Source organism: Macaca mulatta, chromosome 8 (genome assembly GCF_049350105.2).
Source record: "Macaca mulatta isolate MMU2019108-1 chromosome 8, T2T-MMU8v2.0, whole genome shotgun sequence".
NCBI lineage: Eukaryota > Metazoa > Chordata > Mammalia > Primates > Cercopithecidae > Macaca > Macaca mulatta.
The window spans coordinates 98018651-98037579 of NC_133413.1; the positions used below are offsets into that span (position 1 = coordinate 98018651).

Here is an 18929-nt window from a genome sequence, read left to right on the forward strand (position 1 = left end):
TGATTTTACCTTCAAAGGAGAAACAACACTGACAGTGGACTTTTAAACAAAAATGATTGTGGCCAGAAGAAAATGGAATGATAGGCCGGGCGCGGTGGCTCACGCCTGTAATCCCAGCACTTTGGGAGGCCGAGGCGGGCGGATCACAAGGTCAGGAGATCGAGACCACGGTGAAACCCCGTCTCTACTAAAAAAAAAAATACAAAAAATTAGCCGGGCGCAGTTGTGGGCGCCTGTAGTCCCAGCTACTCGGGAGGCTGAGGCAGGAGAATGGCGTGAACCCAGGAGGCGGAGCTTGCAGTGAGCCGAGATCGCGCCACTGCACTCCAGCCTGGGTGACAGAGCGAGACTCTGTCTCAAAAAAAAAAAAAAAAAAAAAAAAAGAAAATGGAATGATATATCTAAAGAGGTGAAGACAAATAAAATAATCCAGAAAAAATACTTGTCATAAGAAAAGCTAAATAAAGACATTTTCAAGTGAATAAAAACTGTGCTAATTCATTATCTGCAATACGCCATGTGAAACTTGTGAAATTCAGGTAAAATAATGTCTACAGGAAATTTTATACCTTAAATGCATATGTTAGAAAGTAAAAACAATTTTTTAAATCTCTGTTTTTACACTTGTTTATCTATTTCCAGAAGTTTTTATTCACAGAACAAATGACACCTTCACATGACAAGGCACTGCCAGCCTAATTGCTGTATTTCTGATCACTAACAAAGTCCTCTCGTGTTAGATGGATATCCCTTTGGGAAACTACTAAAAATGTGGGCTCAATTGCTGAATTGTCTTTGGAGTAGATTAGATTTGTTACAACTGTATTGTGATGTGCTTCTACTGATGTATTAGCTGGAGTGTGTGCACTGGGAGGAATCTGTATTCTAATATAGCTTCTTTGTGGCATGTGGCTTGGGTCATAAGTTGAAGATGGTGGCTGACATGGCTCAGTGGACAGATAGGTTGATTCAGCATCTTCATTTTCTGCAATATTGTTGTCTTCCTCAATTCCAACAGATACTAGTTGAGACAGCTTCCTATTCTTTAAATAAATATGAGTATATTTTGCCTTTCACCTTACATACTTTCTGTGTTTCACATTTTCATCAATGAGTTGTCCAAATATTATTATGACATCTATTTAAAACTGTGGAGTATGAAAGGGACTTGATCATCTTGTGAAATCACCCAGCATGATCTTCATTGTCTGAATATAAAAACATTTTCTAAGTACAATTCTCCAAATGGGCAGGACCAAGTATTTTCTTGCCTAATAGCTTCATTATCACCCAGCTGTTTCATAAGCATTTCTAACTGATCCTTTAGCTTTGATAAAAATGTACAACACTCAGGAGTTTTACTATCAGTCTTCATTTTGGTTTGCATTGCATAGAAACAACAGCAATAGAGCACCACAGGGTCCTGCTTGTCATGCTCCTGAGCTGTTCTCATATGATGATGTATGCTCTTAAACTGGGGAGGAAGTGGGGAAAGTAGAGCAATCATGAAGATCTCTATTCCAGAAGTCACCATTTCCTCTGCAGATCACATTTTTATGAATAAAAATAAAAGTAAGTTATTGGAATGAATAAGTGATATAGCAAAGATTCTGAATTCAGCCAATATAAAGATCCATTTTACTTTTATATACTGGCAGTTAGAAAATCTAATTAAGAAAAGATACCTTTACTATGACATGATACATGAAATTTAAGATATGTAGTCCAAAAATTACAAAATGTTTTTGAAGCATTAGAAATAAATGTAAGACCTTAAACTATATTATCAACATGGATGGGAAATAATATATTAAAGGCATTACTTTTCCTCAAATTGTTCTATTGATCGATGGAAATCATAGGGGAAATTTGATAGGTTGATCCTACAATGTATATGGAAGTGAATGCTCTAAGAGTAGCCAAGATGATTTGAAGACAAAGAATCAGATTAGAAACACTGCACATCTAAACATCAAGAAGTACCAGTGACTGATACAAGCTGATATTATGAAAAGATAGACAATACACTAATGGAGGTGACTAGAGCAATAGTTGGCAAATCGGAGCTGTGATCTGGATTCTGCTTTTGTAAATAAAGTTTTATTGGAATGGAACTATAACCATTCATTGACATACTGTCTATGGTTGCTTTCTCATTACAATGGATAAGTTGAGTAGTTGTGACAGAGAACATACGATGCACACTGCTTGAAATATTTAATATATGTTCCTTCAGAAAGTTTGCTTGCCATGGGCTAGAGAGTTTAAAAACATACTTGAGTGCATTTTTCCACTTGGCCTATGACAAACGTAACACTGCCAGTGAGGAAAGTAAGATCTTTTCAATAAATTGTACCAGGTCATACAGAAATGCTTAGAGAAAATGTAACTCTTGACTCACTCTTCACATCACATTCAAAAACTAATTCCAAGATTAGTTCAGATACAAATGTAAAAGGTCAAATTTATGTAATACATTTATGAATTAATGAGATCATAATATATTTACAACCTTGAGGTAAACAAAGGGTTCTTAAAAAAGGAAACACTGAGAAGGAGCTATGAGTTTCTCTAACGCAATAGTAGGCATCATTTTCAGACAAAAAAGACACTAGATCGTTTTTCAAACAACCTTGAGCCTGATCTGCCTGAAAACTGATAGCATTTAGAACAACTTTTAAATGTGAATGAAGAAGATATCCTCTTCCCTTCCATATCCCTTTCCCTTCCATTCTACTCAAAAGGTATAAGTTCAGGAAGGATGAAAAGGGCTCCTAATCACTATTATCAGTGATAAAAAATTTGTTCAATAATATGCCTGAGTTATACTATCTTGGGTGTTCTTTATTATAGGCTATATATTCTGAGCGAAGAAAAGACTGGAAATAATTTTGGCAAATCACTTGAAAGAATACACACTTCATTTCACTCCAAACAACAGAGCCCATTTGGGGTATTTAATGGAACTGTTTACAGCCTACCTGAAAATCTTAAATTTGATTTTTCAGCATCCCCATTTAGTTTTATCACACCATTTGCACTGCCTACTAATTCTAAGCTGTGTCGAAGATTGTGCAAAATCCCAGTTTGTCCCTCCCTGTTGGTAACACCTTTATTCAACTATTTGAAAGCTGAGTAGCAAGTGCTGGTATTTTTTACATCACTTAGAGCCAGTATTTTCTGAAGGCAGGTGGAAAACCGTTTAAATGATATGAATATAGGGATTATTAGAAGGCTACCTAAAACAAATCTTTAAACTTCTATCAGGTGTCAGCAAACTGTTTTCTGTAAACAGCTAGATAGTAAACATTTTAGGCTTTTCAGGCCGTATAATATTTGTAGCAGCCATTCGACAAAGCTGTATTCGTGTAAAAGCAGCCATAGTAGTCATAAGTAAACAAATGGGCATTACCATGTTCCTTTATTCACAAAGGTGGGTGTCTGGCACATTTTGGGCAGTGGTCCGTAGTTGCCCAATGCCTTTACTAGGTCAATCCTGAAATTCTATCCTTCCCTTATTTTAAGATAGTGACCCTTCTTATAATATAAGGGCAACTCTATATACTACCAACTAACATGTATAATTTTGTAGAAATTATCTTTCAAATACAAAATGGGTTTCAAAAAGAACAAAAGTAAAAAGCACTGAGAGACCTAGGCATAAATGAAGCCAATGCCAATATTTAGCACAAATTATCAGGAAAATGTATTTTTAAAAATATTGACCAGGAACAGAAGGCAAAGCTTAGTGAAGTAAGAATTTTTCTGGCATCCATGTCAACTCATTCATTAAGTCACTCACTATTCAACAAAACATTATTGACCACTTACTATGTCAAGGGACACTTTATGCTTGGTGCTAAGGATAGGGCACTAAATACATGTCAGCTATGATGCAGGCCTTAATGAAGTTTTCAGTCTAGTAGGAAATACAGGCACCAGGTAGCTAATTAAAAGTGTAATTAAAGCTGCCCAAGAGAAGTAGAAATACTGTGAAAGCATATGATAGAAAATCTTATATAGAAGGCAGGAATAGGATGGGGTGGAGGTGCTGAGAAAATATTTCTGAGTGAGTAATGCTTAAGCCATAATATTAAGTCAGATTTGGCCAGGAGTGAACTGAGTTTGAGAGGGGTAAGAGTTTTCAGGGCTTCAGTCTTGGACTTGCTGTCCATATTCTAAGGTCATACCTTTCACATTTGTATTTAATTATGACACTGAGGATAGCCTTATTTCACTTAGTAAAACAGAACAAGTATTTTCTGACTGTGGCTACTAGGTGAGCATCTCAGATGCCTTAGAACAGAAATAAGGATTTATCCAACCTCCTTGGATGAGTTCTCTTGAGCTCTTGGCCAAAATTTAACCTAGCTTCATCTTTGACCTTCATCTGTTTATCAAATATGATTATTTCACTGATATTAAATCAAAGACCATGAAAAAATTTTAGCCAGGAAAAATTTTATATTTACAGATGAACACCCATTTGACGAAAGAGAGAGAGAGAGAGGAGGGAGGGTGGGAGGAAGAAAGGAAGAAATAAGAAAACAAATGGTCTTGGTATAGAGAGATCCTGACAAGTGACTAATAGCAGAAAAATATCTTCAAGTTTATTTCTAAAGAGGTTTAAACTGAAAATGCCACCCAAAAGGCATTTGGAGAATTGTTTTGTGAGTAAATGTCACATCTGTAAGAAAAAAAAAAAGACTAATAGACTCTCTGAACTGTAACAGCTTGACCGCAGTAAAATATACAATTTTTATAAGACTTATTCATAGTGCAATGGGTAAAGCTTTTTTCACTAAACCAAAGTGTCCCTGATAAAAACTGTACTTGTTTTTGATGTTACAATATTTAATACTCTGTACACTGTGGGTGATACACCACAGGTTTACAAGACTTGGGTCAAGAGAATTGGTACAACCCTGAGGCTTGCTTTATGATTCTCTCTGACATTTTCATTCAAGAGCTATGCCTGAAACTTCAGCAAACGGTGTAACATAAAAGAGCAGATATATTCATACAATTGTCATCTCTTTAATCCCAAATCTTTATGGCTGTGAGGGTCACAGAGGACTAGTGGTCCTAAGGTACCAGATATGATATCTAACCTCTTGGAAAACAGTCTCCTGGAGGAATTTCCACCTTTCAGATCCAGTAGACTGGACCCTAATACATCAGGGCAATTATTTTCTAAACAGAATATTAGCACATCACTCGTAGGGGAAAACCATTGATGAGTTAATGCAGATAATTAATGTAGTTTTGATATCATAAGTAAGAAACGTACATTGAAGAACTGTTTATTTGTAGAAGCCAAGACACTGAGGTGAGTATTTCAAATTAAGTTATTTTTGTGCATGGACCACACAAACAGCAATAAGCACTCAGAGAGATGGTTGACTCCTATTACTCGGATGTCAGCTCAGTGGTCACTTACGTAGAGGAGCCTTTTCTCACCTTTCAAACAAATGTGAATCTCCCACTTAAAACTTAGCATACCTTAAGGTCCTTCTCCATTCTGTAGTATTTATTATGTCAGGATCTTACTAGTATTTGAATGGTTATTTGGTGAATATCAGTGTTCCACAAAATAACATCAGTGATATAAGCATGGGCATAATGTGTAGTTTTGTCCACCTTTGTGTTCAAAAGCATTGTCTACAACAGTACGTGATGGATATAGGAAACTATTTTTATTGAATGAATGAGTCAATGAATGGGAGATAATAATATAATAGCTGATAGATTTATAGAGGGCAAAACATATATAGATTTAATTTGTTTTAATTTGGGGAGCAGAGTCAAAATAATCATGTTAATAAAATTATATCCACAATCAGCTTGACTAAATTCAGTTAATTCAACATATTGGAAACTAAATCTTTGCTTAGGAACTTTCTGGTAAAATGCAATACTCCATAAGCAAAGATACTACATTAAGTAATTAATCCTACAACTGAGTTTGCTAGATTCAGTCCTTTTCTGGATCTGTTAATGAGTGGAAAAAGTTTCACAGATCCTCTTTATCAGATTAGTCCTTAGGGCCCAGTAAATAAAGAGAGTGAGTAAATGAGGTACGGAGGTAGGGACAGAGGAAGGAAGAGAATTTAGAGCTATAATGTTGTGGTGGTTTAGAGCTTGAGTTCTAGCATCGGATTGTCTGGATTCATAAACCTCTCTGCAATGAACACCAGCTGTATGTCTTATGCAACTTATTTAATCTCATTGGGGCTTCACTTTCCCCATCTCTAAAGTGGGCATGTTAATGTGCTTGCACCATTAGGCAGTTTAGAGTATTAATTACGGTAACGTGTGTAACGTGCTTAGAAGGCTTAGAAGAGTGTCAGTCACATTGTGTATGCACTATGCAAGGGTTAACCCTTAATATTCTCCCCTCTTTGAAAATTTGGTATACTTCAGGCCTATAATCATGCTGTCGCTGCCCTTTTCGGAACAAAATCCCTTTAGAACTTGACAATCTTAGAAAGAATTGAAAGTTGTGGTTCAACATTTAGAAAATACTGCAATAAGCAAGTTTTTTTCACATAGGTCCTGTTGAGTTTTAAGCATCTGCATTTTTTTGTGGTAAACATTACAAATTGTTAGGATGAATAGCAAAAGTAAGAAAGTTCTTATAATTAAAATATTTCTTGGCACACCATCTATTTCTACATTCCAAGTTCTCTATATCTATATTTGTAATTTACAGATGATGAGAAAACAATGAGCATTACTTTTTAAAATATACATACTATACATATATATGTGTATGTGTGTATATATGTGTGTGTGTGTATATATATGTGTGTATATATATTTATATGAAGATGGGGTCCTCTTAGGAGGCCTTATCTGTCTCATCACGCCTCAGGGGGTCAGGATGACCACTAGGTGGCACTCAGATTTCAAATTGCAATGCAAATTAGATAAGGTATCTAATTTCCACAAATGTGTATTGTCCCCAAAACTTTGCTATACTGCAGAATAGCTCTTTCTTCCTGTTTAGCTGTCTAAATATGTGGAGGTTCCACAAGATAAAGTTGAATCTTCACTGTGCAATCGAATTAATGCTCTCCATTTTAATTACAGGTTCAATAATATATACATATGGATTCTATTGCAACACAAATACACATAATTATTTCATTCTTATTCTGTAGCCAAAATGCTTTAAGTTAAGAAAGCCCCTTCAAGATATTTCAAAGATATAAGCCTTAATATCAGTGCTTCCGTACTGAAACTGTAGGAAAATGTCAATTAGATTATGCATTGAAAAGTCATTTTTAAAACTTTCTGCATTTGTGTCCTGTTTTCCACATACATGGATTTGTAACATTAATGGAAGTGTTTTAAACATCGAACAATGCTTACTATAATTTTCTAAAATATATGTTTACCTCTCTAAAACTGTCTTATTGAAAAACCAAGCCTGATATAAAAGAAATATGGATCTGTGAATAAGAAAGAGATTGTGGAATCATAAAGCAAATACATTGGATTTTCTGTCTAACGATTGAACGAATTTGAAGAAATTGAAAAGGAATTTTCAAATGTCAGAAAATGCCAGTATATTAAAAATTTTAGGCAAGCCATAAGCATTAAAATGGATGCTTCAATCTCAGTAAATCCTCCATACCAAACCACAATGCGTATAACATTCAAGGTTTAAACTTCTTAAAATCGAGGTGCATTTGAAATGAGATAACTGTATTTGTAGTTTATTATCTTCAAACTTTATTAAGAACTTACTCTGTGGTAATCCCTGTTCTGTACACTGGAGATACAAAGGTTAAAATAAGATCACAGAACACAGGTAACTTAGCTTATATTGGGTTCCATGGACTCTTGTCAAGTAAAGACTTAAAATAATTTTTAAAAATAATAAGTGATATAAGAAAACCAACAAACCGGTCACAGGAGAGACTTTGAAAGGCTTATTTTAGGTTAAAGTATGCATGTCAAAGAGGAAAAGATCAGATCAAGTTTTGTAGGGAATAGTCACCCAGCAGAAAAAATATCATCCAGTGCAAAGGCCTTGGTGAAGTGTATCAGGGTAAAATTTATTAAGGAAACTCTGGAAGAAAAGTACACTTGGGGGAAAATCAAGACACTGATTTTGGTCATGTTACATTTCAGATCCCTATTAGACCTCCAAATGGAGTTGTCAATTAAATAGTTGGGTGTGAAGCTGTAGGGAAAAATTGAGAGTAGAGATTTGCAAAAGTTTAGAGTGGAGATTTGTAAAGGGAAATTACCTGTTGAAAGAAAAAAAGATAAAACTTTAGGAGCAATCTTGTGATCATGCCAACATTTGCTGCTTGGACAGATGATAAGAACTCCGTAAAAGGAATTTGTGAATATATATGGATTGAAATGTACATGGGATTTGTTTTAATTATATAAGACACATAGACACAGAAATGACTGTCATGAAGAAAGAGGTTTTTGTACTCACAGATCCCTAGAAACAGGAGGCATAGCCTGCGATGCTGGGCCACACACCAGGGTTGGTCAGAAGGCAAAAGGAGTAGAAGAAAACATAGGCAAACATCTTTGTATGGTTTTATCAGGAAGAAATGGGCAAAGCAGGGTAAATAGGTATAAAATTGGTAAGTCTGAAAATTTTTTGTGAGCACAAGGCTGTCCCTAGCTGTCTGGTACTTGACCCTAAGTGATTAGGGAAGGGGAATATAAATCTGAAATGTTAGAGCCTCGTGGGAACCCAATAAAGGAGGTGGTTGTGGTTTGGGGCTTCGGATTCTAAGAATTTGCTAATCCTGGTAGGGGCAGTCTCTCCCAGATCAGCAAAGGTCAACAATGTCAAAGTATCAGGAAAAACAAAAAACAAATAACGGACAATAGAAAACATGATTAATACATATCGGCTATAAAGTTAGAAGAAAATAAAATATGATTTTACAGCAAACAAGATAAGAAAGTTATAAAAAAGAAGAAATGGTTCCCCATGTCGAAAATGGCTTTGAGTAGTGAAAGTTGAGAGGAGGAGAGGGGCCACTGATATTGACAACACAAATGTCCCAGTGACCTTCGAGAAAATTTTAAAGGAGTTGTGAGACTGAAGCCTATCAAAATGAGTTGAGAACCCAGTGGGCTGGGGAGTGGTGGCGAATACTTTGAGACAGAATTTTGGTAAGAGGAGAACAAAGAAGTGGTGTATAAGATCACTTAGTTTTACTTTACTGTTTAGGCCTCAGATTTTGCCTAGTGATTTCCATTTCAGAGACTCTTGGTTTTGCCAAAAAAAAAAATGCTGAATGCTAAACCCACACCCAGCCCTCTTTGCTCTCTCAGAACATTGAGAGCCAGAGTCGTACGTACAGTTGAGGTAGTATATTACAGTCTTCTAGCCCAATAAAGATATTGGCATTTGGGGTTTCCAACAAATGACCCTCTCAGATGATGTTCCAGTGAAGGGTAAATTGACAAGTCATACTGCACATCCACAGCTTCCAAACAGGATTTGGTTCTCCACCTTTATGAGTACACAGCCAAGTACTACCTGTCATCAAAGAAACAATATTATCATAGTTAAGACGGTAGATTTTAGATCTAGACTGCCTGGATTGAAATCACAGCTTTAGGCTGGGCGCTGTGACTGACGCCTATAATCCCAGCACTTTGGGAGGCCAAGGCAGGCGGATCACGAGGTCAGGAGATAGAGACTATCCTGGCTAACACAGTAACCCCATCTCTATTTAAAAAAAAAAAAAAAAAAATTACCTGGGTGTCGTAGCGAGCACCTGTAGTCTCAGCTACTTGGGAAGCTGAGGCAGGAGAATGGCATGAACCCGGGAGGCAGAGCTTGCAGTGAGCCAGGATTTGCCACTGCACTCCAGCCTGGGCGACAGAGCGAGACTCCGTCTCATAAAAGAAAAAAGGAGAAGGAGAAGGAGAAGGAGAAGGAGAAGGAGAAGGAGAAGGAGAAGGAGAAGGAGAAGGAGAAGGAGAAGGAGAAGGAGAAGGAGAAGGAGAAGGAGAAGGAGAAGGAGAAGGAGAAGAAGAAGAAGAAGAAGAAGAAGAAGAAGAAGAAGAAGAAGAAGAAGAGGAAGAAGAAGAAATCACAGCTTTACAACTTACTATATGGGTACCTTAGGCAAGTTAATCTGTTTACACCTAATTGTTCTCATCTCTAAAATAAAGACAATAAAACTTCCTACCTCATAAAGTTGTGTGAAGTTATTGAACAAATAGAAAAGAAGTTCTTGGTAAGCCTTAGATCAACATCAACAATTAATATTGTTACCGTTTTATTAGTAAGATAGGAAGGAAACAGAAAGAAATAGAAGAAATTTAGGGAAAAAATGAGAAAAAATAAAAGACATGCTGAAGGAGAAAATTTTGAAAACAAGGAGGGAAGGAAATCATCAATGAAAACTATGAGAGTTGTCAGAATCAAAATGGAGTCACTAGTGTTAAAACAACAACAACAAAATCTTGACAAATAGAGCCAGGGAAAGCTATGAAGAGAAGATTATTATGCTTGTTTGCCTGATAAGAAAAACGATCACAAACTGCATGGCAAATACTACAACTTTGCACAAAGGCCATCACAATGTTACACAAATATAGTTCTGCAAGAACATTTATCTACCCAGCAACTGCCTGTCCAAACTCAGACTGCCATCACCTTTATTATTGATTTTTGAAAATTGAATAACTGAGACCTGGAGCAAGATGGAGGAATAGAAGACTCCACCAATTATCACCCGACAAGGACACTGATTTAACAACTATCTACACACTAAAAAGGATCTTCCAATGAAGTTCTAGGTGGCTCAGAGCAAAGAGAGAGAGAGAGACTTTGTTTGGGAGAAAGTAGGGAAAGAGAACAACAGTCTCTGCCTGGTAATCCAGATAATTTTTCCAAGGCTTGTTCAAGACCATCAAAGCAGTACCTCTATGAGTCTGCAAGAACCACAATGATACTAGACTTGCGGTTCCCCCTAAAGCAGATACAGCTTATCTCACAACACCCAAGTCCTTTAGAATACTGGAATGCCTTCCCATGAAGGATAGGTACAAAAAGCACCTTTGTTATTGATTTTTGTAACCAAGGATAATTACTTCAAAACAATTATCCTCATTTTTTTCTTTAAAAATTTTTTGTCTTCATTTCTCTGGCTGAGTACTTGCGTAGTTTACTATAGCATATATATTCCAATTGCAATGCTCTATTCCCAAATAAGTGTCTTTTTCTTTCAGACAACCTCTTTCTGTTATTTAGGTTGACAGAACATACCAAATAATTTCCTGGATACAGAGGGCTTGAATTTCCAGAAGGAAAAAAGTCTGAGTTCCCAGCACAAAGGACAAAATAGACTCACATATTATAGTATTTTAGCAGAAGAATTTTCATATACACATGAAAAACTAAATTTTAAAGTGTACATTTTATAAAGGAAACTTCACAAACGAGAGAGGACATTAAGCAAAAGAAGCAGTAGCTTCATACCAAGGCTGTAATGAGTACCAATAGTTAGTAGGGAGCAAATGAAGGTGGACCCCAGATTTCTACACTTATTGTTTATTCCAGAAGGAGGGGGCTCACCTTGAATGGTTGCTTTTACAAGCAAGATAGTGATGACCAGGATGCAAGTTTACAGGTGAAGAAGTATGTGCCAAAAGTACAAAAAGGAGGGCACTGATAAAATTTAACCGTGAGGAAAATCTGCAGATGGACAAGCAACTTTTTATGCACACAGCATAAACAGATATTTTTGTCGAGCAGAGTGCTACTAAGGGTTCTCCAGAGTAGTGAGGACAAGGAGCAGTAGCCACTTTCCAGGCACATCACATGTGCTCCACAACCCTTCCCACTCCTTTGCACTCTTTTACAGGTTACTCACTTCTTCATGGGCATCTGAGATTGTGATTCCTGCGAAACACATACATGTGCTGTGAAACACAAAGGGTTGTCTTTTAGAACCTAGTCTCATACTCAAGTTCCATGAGCCCAGGGAATAGGAGAAACTTTGGAGTGACTCCTAGATTTCATTCTGAGACTCCTGGTCTTTCTTTTCCCTCTTCTTATAGACCACAGTGGGAAAATCATTAGATAAGAAAACTAACATTTTTTATTATCCTCCTAGAAACAAGAAACTAAATTATTTATATGTACAATCACAAAATTTCGATTGACTTGAATTAGACTAAAATTGCATTTGCAACTAAAGTAGCAAAGATTTAGTTGAAAGTTGAGCAGAGTCTTAGTTGCAAAGACTGAGAAGTTACCAGTATCAAAGAAATAGGAAATCTTTTGAGACATAAGCCTACCCAGTCAGTCAACTGAGAACTCACATAAACAAATTCTTTGTGGGCAATGACTAGACATGATTTTTGCAGCTAGTATGGAGCTGCATGCAGTTTATGTTCAAAGAATGCTTGTTTAATGAGTAACATTTTGAAACATCTCTTGAAATAATTTGTAGGGTTTGTTTGTTTGTTTTGTTCCATCTTGTTTGCTTAAATTGTTTATCTGTTTGTATTACAGAGACAAAAAAGAGCCTTTTTGTGATCCATTGAATCCCTGAGAGGAAAAATTATCCATATTCAGACACTTAAGAGGAAAGAGGAGAATAAATACTAGCTTGTTATATATGACCTTATCCAGGAAGGATACTAACACTCTAAGTTTCGCACTTAATTTTGCTGCAGATCAGGCAGCCACATAATTCTCCTAATCTAAGATATTTCCAAATCAGACAGTACAATGTACATGTTCTTTTCCAATACCATTATGCACAACAGAGACAGAAGAATCCATTGCGGGGCCATTAAACTTAAATTAAAATTACACCTCAGAGTAAAATTTTGCACTAATGTACATTACGCTACTTTAGGGTGGCTTCCTTTCTTTGAGCTAAATATGCACTTGGTTTCATGCTGAAATCTTCTGAGGGGAAAAAAACAAATCACAGCATTCCCATTTTCATCTACTTTGTACGGGATAATAGCCTTGAGATAGAAACATTTTATGAAGGTACCCCCTCGGTCTCCTGACCCTGCCCCAACTGTTCAGGCTCTAAGAGGCAAGAAAAGGATTTATGATTTTCCGTTTAGTCCTTCCTATAAAGGAAAAATTATAATGTGATATATTTGAAAAAACATTTTCTCCCATGATGCCTAATTACAAAGAGGGCTACATTGCTGTAAACTTTAAAAAGTTTTATGGAAGTATGTGGATTATTTAAAGTTTCTAAGCATATGTTCCAGATTTTCTTTCTGTATGATTCAAACTGGAAGCTTGTATGCTTAGTTTCTTTTGAGCCATATTTTATAATGAGATTTAAAATGGTGACTGCAATGTACATAGAACTGCCATATATATATTTACTTGCATAAATAGTATGAATAATTAATATTCCACATGTTTTGGAGGATTCAGTCTTTACCTATAGTTATCTAGCATTTCTTCCTCATTTGTCTTTTGTCTACATATGTACATGGAATGAATAATTTTGTCGGCACAATTTAATGTGACTTCATTTCACAGGAAGTAGACTGTCCATTTGCATGTAGCTTATTTGCAAATAAATGTTCTATTGTCCTAGACAAAAATCATCTGAAATAATTTTAGAATTTAACTAAACTTTTCTATAAAAATGATTAAAATCTGACTTTGTCAGTTCCTCTGCTAAAATCATCACTGAAAAATTTACTTGTATTAAGAGAACTGAAATGATGACTGCTTTCTTACAAAAATTTTTTCATGTTTTTCTCTCCTCAGTTAGCTTCTAAAAAATTAATTCTATGTGATGAACTGAAAGTGAGAAATAATCAGAATCAATGTTCTTTTGTCTAATAGAAGTATCCAAAATCACAATGCTATATTCAAAAAAAAAGTGTTCAACACATGTATAACTTTTTGTGAGATAGTAATTTTAAAAAGCGAGCATCCAACCATGACTTTCTCCTTACTGCAATTGGTTTTCCACGCTGCCTGCAGAACTAATTTTTAAAAGATGAATATAATATGTCATCCGTCTGCTTTATGACATCAGTGTATCCTCAGATTGTGGTAAGACAACTTTATGGCAAACCTCAGGGTTTATCAGAAAAGTTTTTGTGCCTCACTTCCTGTGACTAGATAGGCCTGAAATCATGGACGATATATTATCCAATGAGGACACTTTCGAGAGAGAAAGAGGAAATAGTTAATCCCCATACTGGAACAACAGGCATAAAGTGGAAATGTTTGTTGAAAGTTTACTAGTCCATTAAATAAAAAATATGAAAAGCAGAAGCTTATTACTTATTTAGTTTTCAACTAATTGCATATACATATGCTCAACACGAATTTGTGACTATTTACTCTCTTTGAACCACTCCGCTAGGAGGTGAGACTACAAAGATAAATCATTTTCAATCCCTGCCTTTGAGAGGCAAGGACAAGTACTTGTATACTTGCTGCATTAATGCAATGGGCCACTCACTTTCTTGATACAAGTCTCTCAGGAAGCACCATCACATTTCCGCTCTGTCTAGCTACCTTCCTCCTTCTCTGGTCTTGCTAAATTATTAGCCTATGTCTGCAGTTTATTTTAAGAATACTCTCACATAGTAGGTGTTAAAAATAAATTTCATTTTAGACACAGAATAAAATTAAGAAAACACATTCAATTATATTTTGTAAGACAATAAGTAAAATGAAATCACATATGAATATTCCTTGAGGCACAGGGAATTAGAAAATATTAAAAGAAGTATTTTCTCTTATTTAAACTTGATGCAAGAAATGGGCATCTTATTAAAACTCATCCTATGTGGAATGCTTATAATTCATTTTCAATAATTTTTAAGGAATTTATATAAAAGTAATGTGGTGTTACAGTTGTAAGAAAAACATTATATTGTGTACACAAAGAGTATTAGAATTTTTTGCCTTACTTCCACCCAATGTGTTTTTACTTATTTATTTTTACCTAATTACAGTTATAATTTTATAAAGCATTTATTGTGTAATTTTTTTAAAAAATCTTTCCTTATATCATAACAGATATTTATTTTTCTACATGCTGGTTTATTACCACAGGGCTTTCATTTTATTCCAGACAGTCAATATGCTTTATGTTATATTTTATATAGTTATTTCTCTCTTTTAGGTCACCTAAATCATTTCTATTTTGCTTTCATGTTATAAACATCAATATGGTGAACTTCTCAGTCACGATTTTATATTAACATTTTGCATGAGTTCCTTATGATAGCTTAAGTTATTATTAACCTTTAGAGTTCTAAACTTTTTTCCCAAAATGATGACACTAAGTTTCATAGTGGTAAGCAATGCATAGAACACCAGTTTCAATAGCTCAAGTCATAGACATATTATTTTATAATTTTTCTAGTATCATGGGGATAATGGCACTATATTACTTTACCTTCATTTAATGTTTTCTGAAATGAAATATTTTTCCATACTTTTGGTCCTTTGAATTTTCTCTTTTGAGATTCCTTAATAAATGTTCTTGATTTAAAATAAGTCAAGTATAATTTCCCTGTTATCTTTTTCATTTACTGGACAGGGAGATATCACTAAGGCTGATCAGGGAATATAAAACATTTTTAAGATGATTATTAATTTATTACAATGTGAAAGTATATGTATATTTTTCACTATAGTGTGAAAACATTCAATATTTCCCTGAAGATTTTTTTATGAGTAAGTTGATTTTTTTTCCACTTCCCAGTAGTAAGATAATACCATTTGTGAGAAAGTTGATTTTTAAATAATTAATTTTGCATTTAACTGTTTATTGGGTCTTTTAAAGAAGTTAACTAAAAAGACGTTATTTCATATAGGTGGGTCTTACTGAAAAGGTAAATGACCAGGAGGCCTCTTCCAATAGAGAACTTGGAAAAATTCTGGTTTGGTTAAAGTGGTAATAACACAGGTCTATGGGACACACTGCTAAAAGCTCTCCTATGGTAGGAAAATGAGTACCAATAGTGGGAGAGAAATTAAAAAAGCCCTACCAAATTTCTGCATAACAGGCTGCACTAGCGTTTTGATTTTAAATATTACAAAACCATGACTTCATATTATAAAGCTAACGTGCGCCATTCTGACCTGTCTTTGCCTATCTGGCCTACAGTCATCTAAATTCAGATAATTAACAGCAGCTACCTTAAGGAACACACTGCTATCAGTTTTCTCACCCATTAAACAAGCAGTCTAGTAGTGGAGTAAGCATTGTTACCAACATGATAAATGACTTTGTTAAGTTCTGCAGTGGTGCTGGTGAGTTTGTCTTGCCATATAATGCTCAGGGAGACTGACAGGAAGTGAAGTGACATAGCTCTCAGATGGTGAGTGTAAGAGTTTCCTCATGGCCATACAGAAGGTTCAATTACTTACTTTTTTCTATTTTAGAACAGATATAAAATAATATTTATAAAATATTTGTTTAATTTGTAAAAAACAGCATCACTTATCACCTGTGTGCCAACCATCCAGTTTAAAACACTGAGCAATGTCATTATTATTTTTAAGGACTATTTTTTATTGCAGTTTTAGGTTCACATCAAAATTGAAAGGAAGATACACAAATTTATCATTTATACTCTGCCCCCACATATGAATACCTCTCCCATTATAAACATGGTCCACCAATGTGGCACATTTGTAACGACTGATGTACCTACATTTACACAAAAATATCACACAAAGCCCACATTTTACATTACGGTTCATTCTTGGTGTTGTGTATTCTGTGGGCTTGAATGAATGTATAATGACACATATCTACCATTTAAGTATCATGTGGACTATTATCACTACTCTAAAAATCTTCTGTTCTTTGCCTATTCATCCCTCCCTTCCCCTCTGACCTCCAGCAACCACTGATCTTTTTTCTACCACTATAGTTTTATCTTTTCCAGAATATCATATAGTTGTAATCACACAGCCTTTTCAGACTGACTTCTTTCATTTTATAACATGCATTTAAGTTTCCTCCTCTTTTCATGGTTTCATAGCTCATTTCTTTGTAGCACTGAATAATACAAGGGAATTTCTAAAAGTTTGTGGCAAAATTAAATTATAAGTTTTCTGAAAAGTAAAAACTTTAATTCTCACCATAAGCTCCATCATGTTCATCTCTAAAGAACTGAGAGTCCTAGCAGTTAACCATGTTAATGGAGTCCTTTTTGCATTATTAAAGGAAGAAATATGAGGGCCCTTTAAAGATTTTTGTTTAAGATTAGGAAACAAAAAGAAGTCAGAAGGAGTCAAATAAGGACTGTAAGGTAAATGCCTAATGATTTCCCATAGAAACTCTTGTAAAATTGTCCTTGCTTGATGGGAAGAATGAGCGGGAAGGTTGTAGTGAAGAAGAACTTTCTGCTGAAGCTTTTCAGGGTTTTTTCTGCTAAAGCTTTGGCTTTCTCAAAACGCTCTCATAATAACAAGATGTTACCATTCTTTGGCATCCTAGAAAGTCATCAAGCAAAATGCCTTGAACATCCCCAAATACTGTTGCCATGACCTTTGCTCTTTACTGGTCAGCTTTTGCTTTGACTGGACCACTTCCACCTCTTGGTAACCATTGCTTTGATTACATTGTGTCTTCAAGATTGCACAAGTCAAGCCGTGTTTCATCACCTGTTACAACTCTTTGAAGAAATACTTCAGGATCTTGATCCCACTAGTTTAATATTTCCATTGAAAGCTCTGCTCTTGTTTGCAGCTGATCTGCATACAATGGTTTCGGCACCTATCAAGTGAAATTTGCTCAACTTTTTCAGTCACAATTGGGTAAGCTGGACCGATTGAGATGTCTATGGTGCTGGCTATTGTTTCTGCTATTAGTCATTGGTCCTCTTTAATTATAGCATAAACAGGATGAATTTTTTCCTTACAAATTGATGTGGATGGTCTGCTGCTGCAGGCTCCATTCTCAACATTATCTTGTCCCTTCTTAAAGCAAGTTGTCCATTTGTAAACCACTAATTTCTTTGGGGTATTTTCTCAACTTTTTGTAAAGCATCAATGATTTCAACATTCTTCCACCCAAGCTTCACCATAAACTTGATGTTCGTTCTTGCTTCAATTTTAGCAGAATTCATGTTGCTATGGTATGAGCTCTTTTCAAACTGTATTAACATTCTTAGTGCCTCAAACTAAATTCTATTTGGACATATTATAACAAATCACTATAAGTTTATTTAGGTGTAAAAAATTAAAAATCCATTCAAAGTTTTTTGTAACATTCATTTTCCTTAAACTTTTTGAATTCTCCAGATGTGCCAAATTTATTTATTCATTCACTTACTGAAGGACATCTTTGTTGCTTCTAAGTTTTGGAAATTAAGAATAAAGCTGCTGTAAGCATCTATGTGCAGGTGTATGTGTACACATAAGTTTTAAAGTCCTTTGGGCTGAAGGAGTATGATTGCTAGATCATGATGAGAATATATTTAGTTTTGTAAGAATCGGCCAAAGTGTCTTCCAAAGTGTCTGTACCATTCTGTATTCTCACCAGCAATAAATGAGAGTTCCTGTTGCTCCACAGCCTCACCAGCATTTGGTGGTGTCAGTGTTCTGGATTTTGGCCCTTCTAATAGGTGTAAAGTGGTATCTCATTCGTTGTTTATACTATTAATGAAGTTCTCATTTGGCCTTTCCTATTCTAACTCTTCCTCTCCCTGTCTTTTTCAAGATAAACAAAATTCTGCAATCAAATGCTCTATCACTGAGCTGTATCCCCACACCAAAATTCCGTATTTTACATTTATCATACTTGTGTTTTTCTTAAAAGTTTTAGCATGTATATTTCTATTACTAAGCAATACATTGTTAGTTTTGCTTGCTGTTTTCAAACTTTCAACACGAAATATTTGATACAGGAAAAGTCATATTTATTTATTTACACATTATACATGCATTTTCCTTTACAGTGGAAAAACAC

The 18929-nt window shown here is 35.2% G+C and overlaps 1 pseudogene; it reads right to left on the minus strand.

Moving 5' to 3' along the window:
- Positions 1-695: 695 nt before the first annotated feature.
- LOC144330583 (vacuolar protein sorting-associated protein VTA1 homolog pseudogene) lies at positions 696-1534 on the minus strand (annotated as a pseudogene).
- Positions 1535-18929: the final 17395 nt, after the last annotated feature.